The following is an 8,180-nucleotide window of genomic DNA, read 5'->3' as shown; positions in this document are numbered from 1 at the left end:
AAAAAATCCATTCATGTTTTCACTATCAAAGGATAGTCTATAAGAACTTTTTTTTTTATTTTTAGTTTTTCGAGACAGGGTATCTCTGGAGCTTTGGAGCCTGTCCTGGCACTAGCTCTTGTAGACCAGGCTGGCCTCGAACTCACAGAGATCCACCTGCCTCTGCCTCCTGAGTGCTGGGATTAAAGGCGTGCGCCACCACCGCCCGCCCCCCCCCTTTTTTAAACAATTCTGTTTGGTAAGTTTCTGATTGGTTCTTCCTTTCTAAGATTTTCTCTTTGTTCTGTTGAGAGACACATGTCCCAGTCTTCTCCATCAGGGACTTTGGTTCACACCAATCAGTGCATGTTGTTGGCAAACACTGACCGGCGTTGAGAGAGAGGACAATATAGTCGCCAACCCGAGATCTGCTTCCAAGGCACGTCTCCCTCACCTCTGCCAGGAAGTGTTTCTTGACTTTTGGTAATTCTAAGGGACTGATTTCAACACTTGAGGAAGATTATCCAAATTTCAAATTCTCTGCAGCATGCTTTGTGCTGTAGATCCTCTTGTCCCTAAGCCAGCTTTTACAGTCATAGTGTGGCCTCTTTGTTCCCAAGACCACAGTTTCTTCCTTATCCCAGAAGAACAAATATGCCCGGCTACAGATGGACCATGACTCTCGGGGTGAGGGCAGAAGCTGGTTTCGGGATAAACTGTTTTCAGCGTGTGTCAAATAACAGCATTTATCGGATGGCTGCCCCCGTGTAGCTTCAACACATCTCTGTGAGAGAATGTGACTTTGGGGAACCAAGACTTGGGGATGAGTTTACTTCTATCAGAAAAATAAAAACATGGATTAAGTGCTTCAAAGTATCCTACGGATAAACCAAAAAGATCTGAAGGGTTTATAGATGCTTTTGGGTATGGGCTAAAGTCACTATCCTGTCCCTGGTTCGTCTAGAGCTATCTACGGCTCATGGCCTCCATTCCATGAGAGGGTTAAAGCACCGTGGTGCGGCCCACTCAAGACAATACACCCTTCGGTTCACAGTTTAGCCCTTCAGCCTGCACAGCCCCCTAAGGAACAACCACTTATTTCTACAAGCTGACCTTGTACCCCAATCTCCATTTCTGACTTGATTTTCCATTCCTGGGGATCTCCTCTGTTTCCTTCTGTGACCGCCACAGCCAGGCCGAGCCACTTCCTGCGCTACAAATCATATTCAGGATGGAATGAGGTGGTCCGCCCGGCAGCTCCGCCCACAGACCCCATAGGCTAGCGAGCTGGTGAGACTTTGAGCAAATAATTACAGTACGGTGTGATAACTCTAACAATAGAACTCAAGGAGCATGTCTGTGCAAACGGTGTGACCTCAGCCCTCCCAGATACGTACCAATGTGCTTTGAGTAAAGACTTGGAAGCAGCATGCCCTTACTGTTAAGATTTGTGCTTTTCTTTGGATTTTCGAGACAGGGTTTCTCTATAGCTTTGGAGCCTGTCCTGGAACTAGCTCTTGTAGACCAGGCTGGCCTAGAACACACAGAGATCTGCCTCCTCTGCTTCCCAAGTGCTGGGATTAAAGGCGTGCGCCACCACCGCCCGGCTGTGCTTTTCTTTTTTAACACACATTGCCATTCCATCCTCATACCATCCCCAGATACGGGTAGAAATATCCTTATTTTGCAAACAAGGAAACTGAGACTCAGCAAGATTACATGACTCATCCCGTATTTCAGCTAAGTAAATGGCAGGTCCCATTTTTAAAGCTGCTAACTGTGATTCCAAACCCAGGATCATGACGGTTGCTCTTATGGTAAATGAGTTGATGGATATTTTTAAATCCGGGTCAGTGAAACCTACTCCTAGTTCCCATTTCAGAAAGGTTCTCTCCCTCCCCGGCTCATTAAGTTCTCAGTGGCTCCAGAACTGTGGGGTGTGGAATTCCTTCCAAATGTCCTGGGGCTGTCTTTTCATCCCAGGAGAGGCAGGGAGCCATTAACCAGGGCACGCTGAGCAGCCCCTCCGAAAACAAAGTGGCTGCAACAAATGAAAACTCCCCAACCTTTTCGGGCCCACGGAGAACTGAAGTGATCTTTGTGAAGGTCACAGATCATTTTAGAGTACAAAGCCCTTGCTTTAAGAATGGGAATAGCAAAAATAAAATATGCCAGCTACATTACCACACAACAATATGTTTTGGGGAAGAAAAAAATGTAAAAAAATCTAGAATGTGCACGTTATCCACATGGATACCTTCAAAGCTGAATTCTCTTGGTAAGCTAGGCTTTTAGACACCACTGTATGGTGTAAACGCCTCTGTATAATCTAAAGGCCAGAAATCTGCAAGGATACATTTGTATACATGGATATTCTATAGGGATTACCTGTAAATACGTTTTCTCCCAACACTTCCCACTCCAAGTTGCTGGCGTAGAGTGGGTTGTTTAGAGCCGCCCACTCTGGTTGCCATAGTAGACCTCCCGTCTGTAGTATACCCCCATCTTTCCTGCTAACTGTTCCCTCTGGCACCCCACAACACTCACAGGACAGTGGCAGGGGGCTCCCAACCAGCAGCAAAAGCAAGGCAAGAAAATTTAAATGACACGTCATGGGATCTTGACGGGGAATCTTCAAATCTGAAACACTAGACTTTTTTCTTTTCTCCCTTTGGTGCCCGTTCTGAATTGGAGATTGCGACAGGCCCGCAGGCATTAGTTCCCACATCTGTGACTAGCCACTTGCCCCTAGGTAGTCTGGGGTTCTGCAAGCAAGGTGTCAATGGCAAGAATCTTGTTTTGGTTTCTTCCTGTGCGCTACTGCAGCAACTGCTTTCACCTCCATTTTTTAAAAGATAAAAATACATTGCAAAGATTGTATTTAACTCATTAAAGAATTAAGAAAGCAAATGAGTGTCAGAAATTATTCCAAGGTATAGCAAAAAATTAAGCAATCAAGAATGCTGAAGTGATGCCAGGCGGTGGGGGCGCACACCTTTAAGCCCAGCACTCGGGAGACAGAGGCAGGCGGATCTTTGTGAGTTCAAGGCCAGCCTGATCTTCAAGAGCTAGTTCCAGGACAGGTTCCAAAGCTACAGAGAAACCCTGTCTCGAAAAACAAAACAAAAATGCTGAAGTGAATTCATAGATCGCTATAAAGCTGACTGAAATTTGGTAGCTTTAACCAATATTTCCCCAGTATGTTATTGACTTTAATCTTCATAACACTGCCCATCTGTGTTACTGTGATGAGGCTGTTGAATTCATCTAAGGTCTCAAAGAGCTCAGGGCCCAGATGCTCAGACCCCAGACTCTCACAGCTGACCTTTCTCTGAGTGCTCTGTCTCTCACACACTACCCCAAGTGCCTATCACTCACGGAAACTTAAACTTCTACAGTGGAAAACCCAATGGCGTGTTAGCCAAGGTGAGTTAGAATTTATAACTTTCTCATGTTCTGAGCTACACCAATCGTTTCAAAAGCAAGTTCATTGCTTAGCAACGCCAGCAGCATTGATCTCCTCCAGCAGTGTGGATAATTGGGGTTTACCTGCCTTGAATCGGGAATGGCATGCTGAGTCACGGTGCTCACAGACAGTTCCATGACATGTTTACCAACCATTCGGAAGTCTGAATAAACTGACCATGTCCTTCCTGATAGAAAACTCCTGACTGCAGATGCTGCCCGTGGGCTAAGCCTGTGCCTAAGTCTCTGAGGATATGGGAGGGTGAGTTCCTTCATAGTGAAGTGAATATGTACAGATGGACCAACAACAAAATAGAAAAAAAAAAGCTGAACAATTAAAGTGCTTCTAATGTTCATTCAGAGTCCTCAGCAGCCTGCCGGAAAACAATTGAGAGCCAAAGCCGGTGTTTGTGGAGACTCCGTGGGCCACGTTGTGTGGTACGAGGAGTCTCCCAGTATCTGCCACTGGGTGTTTCCTGTAACATCTCACTGTGTGTGACACGGTGCCGTGTGTCTCCGAGCAGTAATACAGGTGACCAGAAGTTAACAGACAGAATATGCCTTTCTTCTGCGGGTCTTCTTAAAGCTTGACACTACATCCCTTTGAACCTTCCTTCTATGTGAGAGCTGAGTATCATAAAGCAGTAATCCCTCTATTAGGTCTCTAACATTCCAGCAAATATGTCCCCATTGCTAATTTCAAAACGTGAAAGATGATGTTCTGCCGTGTGAAGGCATGTGTAAGGACCACTGCCTTTCAAACTAAGAGCTGATGCTTTGTAGTATTTACTGAGCACCATCAGATATGACTGTAGACGGTTGAACGATGTCATCTTACCTGGCCATTACAACCCATCTGCATTCTATAGATTCAAAGCACGAAAGCATAAGGATGTCATAAAACTTAAAGCTAGGAAGCAGAGTTCACTCCAGGCAGCTTGGACCCAGGATCCGTCCTGACATTTAGGTTGTGAGCCTAGCCTTTAAAGGCTGAGACATCTCTCCAGGCCCAGGATCCTCTCCCTCCTGTCTGCTTCCCCTTATCTCATACGCAAATGTCTCTCCTTTACAGAGAGGCACAGACCCTCACTGCTGCATTACCACCCTGGCTGTAAGTGTCCTGCAGCACAGGCTAGCTACAAGAAGTCAAGCAACTGACATGCATTCTCTGTTTCATGATGCTCCCTGTCTGGTCTAGGAGACATGGTGGAAATGCAAGCTGGTACAGCCCTTTTGGATGTCAGTGTGGCAATTTCTCAGAAAATTAGGAAACAACCTTCCTCAAGACCCAGCAATACCACTTTTGGGTATATATCCAAAGGATGCTCAATCATACTACAAGGACATGTGCTCAACCATGTTCAGAGCAGCATTGTTTGTCATAGCCAGAACCTGGAAACAACCTAAATGCCCCTCGACTGAAGAATGGATAAGGAAAATGTGGTAATTTATACAATGGCATACTACACAGCAGAAAAAAAATCACGACATTTTGAAATTTGCAGGCAAATGGATGGAGCTAGAAAACATCATTTTGAGTGAGGTAACACAGACACAGAAAGACAATTACCACATGTACTCACTCATTAGTGGTTTTTAAACATAAAGCAAAGAAAGCCTGCCTATACATCACAATTCCAGAGAACCTAGACAACAATGAGGACACTAAGAGAGACATACATGGATCTAATCTACATGGGAAGTAGAAAAAGACAAGATCTCTTGAATAAATGGGAGCATGGGGACCATGAGAGAGGATTGAAAGGGAGGGGAGAGGCAGGGAGGGGAGCAGAGAAAAAATGTAGAGCTCAATAAATACCAATAAAAAAGAAGAAGTCCAACACCTGACATACATTCTCTGTTTTATGACGCTCCCTTTCTGGTCTAGGAGACAAATTAATAAACCAGCAAGTGTGAGCTACCAGTAGGGTTACAATGTGGGCACAAAGCACAGAGGGAATCCCCCAGAGGCCTGCCTCTCCCAGGAAGCAAGCTGGGAGAGCTGACGGGAAGTGGGACCAGAGGATGGAGGGATGGAACCAAGTAGCCAGAGCACAGCGTGAACTACCAGTTACGCCACAGGCTAGTCGGTAAGAATGCGATGTGACCGGGCAAACAGTTGCTCTCTTGGTTGTGCTGAAAGGCCTAACAAAACCATCCGGGGATTTCAGGAAGCAGAGGTGACTTGTGCAACCTCTGAACAAATGAAGTCACAGAGTCACACCTTCTTAATATGTAACTTAATACGTATCCATTTATTTTGCTCTTGGTATTTAAGACTTCCACATAATCTCCTGGCCAAAACCCTACAGGCTCTCTATCAACCTCAGTCTGCGTTCCAGGTAACCTCGTGAGCATCCACACAGCACTCAAGGATGAAGGTGGAAGACAAGCAAACAGTCTAACAGGGTCACGTGCGCACCTGCAAGGCTGGCATTCAGTCAGAAACCAGAATGAGAGAATTTATCTGAAAGTAGTTCCTCTCTCCCTCCTCCTCTCCCTCCCCTCCCTCTTCCTTTCTTTCCGCCCTCCACCCCAAGCCTTTGTCTTCTCTGCTGGGGTTGAAGCTGGGCCATCTTCATATGAAACACAGGATGTACCACTGAGCCATATCCCCCAGCCTGGCAAGCGTTAGCGTCTAACTATTAAATAACCACAACAGTGGAAAGATTTTACCTTCGTATAGTCTCGATCCTCAAGTATGAAATGGAATCTGCCAGGAATGAAGGGCATTCCTCAGTGGAGTGGAGAACAGGAGAGCCTGGAGGCTAAGACCTAAGCATCGCATAGCAGAGTCTCGGCACACTTCCTGTCTCTCTAAATGGATCAGGGTGGTGGGCTGCAGGGGCGATTGGAACAGCAGTTTCCTTCTGCTGATCAGCTGGAGCTTGGAACAGTTTATTTGAGAAAACCAAACAGGACATTCAGGAAGTTGGTGGTTTGGACCTCAAAGCAAGGGTAAGAACTACCGGTACCCATTAGCATACGCTTGTAAGGAGGGTGGTTTTCTCTCTCTTTTCGGGATTTATCAGGTTTTGTTTTAATGAAAAGGAGGAAATTGTTTTGAAATAGACTAAAGGAAAGAGAAGGGGCTGTTTTCAAGGCTTTGCAAATGTCCACTCGGAGTTTTCCAAACAGAATCTTCCCATGGTTGAAAAAAATCAAAGACAAAAGGGGGGAAACAGCGAAAACACAAACACGGGGAGCTGGCTAAGAGCTATGATTCTGTCAAATGCAAGCTGGGAGAAAACTGGTCTGGTATCTGTTCCGAAAGGGTGTTTTTAGAATAAATAGCCACCGAATAAATGCCTCAGCCACGTGACTGCTGGATTCTTAACCCCAGTTCTCCCCATGTTTTTCTCATGTTGCAATTGGGTTCCTACCACACTGGGAATTTGTCAATAAGCTTAGTTATGTTTTTCTAACTTAGGCAACCGAGGTGGACATAAAAGAGGAATAAGCCTAGCGGTGATGGCGCACAACTTTAATCCCAGCACTTGGGAGGCAGAGGTGGGTGGATATTTGTGAGTTTGAGGCCAGCCTGGTCTACAAGAGCTAGTTCCAGGACAGGCTCCAAAGCTACAGAGAAACCTTGTCTTGGAAAAAGAAAGAAAGAAAGAAAGAAAGAAAGAAAGAAAGAAAGAAAGAAAGAAAGAATATTGGGTGCAAGGAAAATTGTTTGTTAGCTTCCTCATTAATAACATTTCTGAATGGAAACTATTTTAAAATAAATGTATGAGAGAAACTAATAATAAAGTACACGGAGCATCTAGTTTCAAAAGTTCTGAAACTATCATTGTAACTTGCACATCTTAGAGCGTGTGCTGTCTAGAACTCAGCCCCTGGTTTGAAATGTGGAGTTTAGGCCAAGTTCCTGCCAGCATATTACTTCCTCTGCCCCTTGATCCCAGAAAGAGGATGTCAGGAGAAAGTCCTGCTTCATAAGAAGGGCGTTAAAGAAGCAAAGCATTTGGTAGAATCCTTGCAATGTTATGCTTGGCATATGAAGGAACTGATATGTATTAATATAATTTCCAGTAAATATCATAATGACAGCTATTCTGAGGTATGCGTTAACCATATTGAAGACAGAATTAGGAAAGCCATTTTCTGGAGATTTCTTAATGCACTAGGGAAAAGTAATACCCTCTTGACCAATTATTTCTATACTTGACCTTTTAAAAATTATATACTGATCTCAAGTCTGAAATACAATTGCCAGCCTGATTGAAGCAAACACCCCCCCCAACACACACACACACATACACACACAACTTCCTATACAAGTATATGAGCATAGCTTTGTGAAGAAAAAAAAAAGATTTGATACATGGTTGGCATTTCTCATTTGGGCTCCCTGGGATTTTCCCAATCCAAAGCAATAAGCCTGGGAACACTATAAAATGCAGCAGCCCATAGCTCAGAAACAAAAACCAGCCAACAAACAGATGTCAGTTCCAAGACACTCACCTGCAGATACGAGCAAACCACACTGGGAGGGGTGAGGGCGGGGGGTTAAGTGGGTTTTTGTTTGTTTGTTTTTGCTCCCATGCTCTGAGCTATGTAAAGATAGTGGACAGTGCTAATGATGTCTCTGAGTGTATCTTTCATCCAGACGACCCATAAACTTGATGTCAGAGACTACCACTGACCACCAAATTTCATTTTCCAAAGCAATACAGGAAATGTATGTCCTAATCGGAGATATCCATTAGTTTAATTTTTTTTCTTTCTTT

The 8,180-nt window shown here is 44.7% G+C and overlaps 1 protein-coding gene across 5 annotated transcripts in view; it reads right to left on the bottom strand.

The window, feature by feature from the left end:
- Positions 1 to 8,180, bottom strand: part of Cldn10 (claudin 10) — a 77,144-nt gene that overhangs the window by 4,128 nt on the left and 64,836 nt on the right. The window lies entirely within an intron of this gene.

The sequence above is a fragment of the Microtus ochrogaster genome, chromosome 17, assembly GCF_000317375.1.
Source record: "Microtus ochrogaster isolate Prairie Vole_2 chromosome 17, MicOch1.0, whole genome shotgun sequence".
In the NCBI taxonomy this organism is placed as follows: Eukaryota; Metazoa; Chordata; class Mammalia; order Rodentia; family Cricetidae; genus Microtus; species Microtus ochrogaster.
This window is presented reverse-complemented; position numbering and strand designations above follow the sequence as displayed.